Raw genomic sequence first — 3,223 nt, 5'->3', positions numbered from 1 at the left:
GTATGATTGTGATCGTATGATTGTGATTGTATGATTGTGATTGTATGATTGTGATTGTATGATTGTGATTGTATGATTGAAATCGTATGATTGTGATTGTATGATTGTGATTGTATGATTGTGATTGTATGACTGTGATTTTATGATTGTGATTGTATAATTGTGATTGTATGATTGTGATTTTATGATTGTGATTGTATGATTGAAATCGTATGATTGTGATTGTATGATTGTGATTGTATGATTGTGATTGTATGACTGTGATTGTATGATTGTGATTTTATGATTGTTTATGTATGACTGTGATTTTATGATTGTGATTGTATAATTGTGATTGTATGATTGTGATTTTATGATTGTGATTGTCTGATTGTGATTGTATGATTGTGATTGTGTGATTGTGATTGTATGACTGTGATTGTATGATTGTGATTGTATGATTGTGATTGTATGATTGTGATTGTATGATTGTGATTGTATGATTGTGATTGTATGATTGCGATTGTATGATTGTGATCGTATGATTGTGATTCTTTGATTTCGATTATATGACTGTGATTGTATGATTGTGATTATGTGATTGTGATTGTATGATTGTGATTGTATGATTGTGATTGTATGATTGTGATTGTATGATTGTGATTGTATGATTGCGATTGTATGATTGTGATCGTATGATTGTGATTCTTTGATTTCGATTATATGACTGTGATTGTATGATTGTGATTATGTGATTGTGATTGTATGATTGTGATTGTATGATTGTGATTGTATGATTGTGATTGTATGATTGTGATTGTATGATTGCGATTGTATGATTGTGATCGTATGATTGTGATTCTTTGATTTCGATTGTATGACTGTGATTGTATGATTGTGATTATGTGATTGTGATTGTATGATTGTGATTGTATGATTGTGATTGAATGATTGTGATTGTATGATTGTGATTTTATGATTGTGATCGTATGATTGTGATTGTATGATTGTGATCGTATGATTGTGATTGCATGATTGTGATTGTATGATTGTGATTGTGTGATAGTAATTGTATGATTGTGATCGTATGATTGTGATTGTATGATTGTGATTGTATGATTGTGCTTGTATAATTAAGGTTGTATGATTGTTTTTGTATGATTGTGATTGAATGATTGTGATTGTATGATTGTGACTGTATTATTGTGATTGTATGATTGTGATTCCTTGATTTCGATTGTATGACTGTGATTGTATGATTGTGATTGTGTGATTGTGATTGTATGATTGTGATTGTATGATTGTGATTTTATGATTGTGATCGTATGATTGTGATTGTATGATTGTGATCGTATGATTGTGATTCCATGATTGTGATTGTAGGATTATGATTGTATGATAGTAATTGTATGATTGTGATCGTATGATTGTGATTGTATGATTGTGATTGTACGATTGTGCTTGTATAATTAAGGTTGTATGATAGATTTTGTATGATTGTGATTGTATGATTGTGATTGTATGATTGTGATTGTATGATTGTGATTGTATGATTGTGATTGTATGATTGTGATTGTATGATTGTGATTGTATGATTGTGATTGTATGATTGTGATTGTATGATTGTGATTGTATGATTGTGATTGTATGATTGTGATTGTATGGTTGTGATTGTATGATTGTGATTGTATGATTGTGATTGTATGATTGTGATTGTATGATTGAAATCGTATGATTGTGATTGTATGATTGTGATTGTATGATTGTGATTGTATGACTGTGATTGTATGATTGTGATTGTATGATTGTGATTGTATGATTGTGATTGTATGATTGTGATTGTATGATTGTGATTGTATGATTGTGATTGTATGATTGTGATTGTATGATTGTGATTGTATGATTGTGATTCTATGATTGTGATTGTATGATTGTTTTTGTACGATTGTGATTGTATGATTGTGATTGTAAGATTGTGATTGTATGATTGTGATTGTATGATTGAGATCGTATGATTGTGATCGTATGATTGTGATTGTATGATTGTGATTGTATGATTGTGATTGTATGATTGTGATTGTATGATTGTGATTGTATGATTGTGATTGTATGATTGTGATTGTAGGATTGTTTATGTATGACTGTGATTGTATGATTGTGATTGTATAATTGTGATTGTATGATTGTGATTTTATGATTGTGACTTTATGATTGTGACTGTATGATTGTGATTGTATGATTGTGATTGTATGATTGTGATTGTATGATTGTGATTGTATGATTGTGATTGTATGATTGTGACTGTATTATTGTGATTGTATGATTGTGATTCCTTGATTTCGATTGTATGACTGTGATTGTATGATTGTGATTGTGAGATTGTGATTGAATGATTGTGATTGTATTTTTGTGACTGTATGATTGTGATTGTATGATTGTGATTTTATGATTGTGATCGTATGATTGTGATTGTATGATTGTGATCGTATGATTGTGATTGCATGATCGTGATTGTATGATTGTGATTGTATGATAGTAATTGTATGATTGTGATCGTATGATTGTGATTGTATGATTGTGATTGTATGATTGTGATTGTATGATTGTGATTGTATGATTGAAATCGTATGATTGTGATTGTATGATTGTGATTGTATGATTGTGATTGTATGATTGTGATTGTATGACTGTGATTGTATGATTGTGATTTTATGATTGTGATTGTATGATTGTGATTGTACGATTGTGCTTGTATAATTAAGGTTGTATGATTGTTTTTGTATGATTGCGATTGTATGATTGTGATCGTATGATTGTGATTCTTTGATTTCGATTGTATGACTGTGATTGTATGATTGTGATTTTATGATTGTGATTGTATGATTGTGATTGTATGATTGTGATTGTATGATTGCGATTGTATGATTGTGATCATATGATTGTGATTCTTTGATTTCGATTGTATGACTGTGATTGTATGATTGTGATTATGTGATTGTGATTGTATGATTGTGGTTGTATGATTGTGATTGTATGATTGTGATTGTATGATTGTGATTTTATGATTGTGATCGTATGATTGTGATTGTATGATTGTGATCGTATGATTGTGATTGCATGATTGTGATTGTATGATTGTGATTGTGTGATAGTAGTTGTATGATTGTGATCGTATGATTGTGATTGTATTATTGTGATTGTATGATTGTGCTTGTATAATTAAGGTTGTATGATTGTTTTTGTA

Source organism: Megachile rotundata, unplaced genomic scaffold (genome assembly GCF_050947335.1).
Source record: "Megachile rotundata isolate GNS110a unplaced genomic scaffold, iyMegRotu1 scaffold0097, whole genome shotgun sequence".
In the NCBI taxonomy this organism is placed as follows: Eukaryota; Metazoa; Arthropoda; class Insecta; order Hymenoptera; family Megachilidae; genus Megachile; species Megachile rotundata.
Note: the sequence above shows the minus strand (reverse complement) of the source record.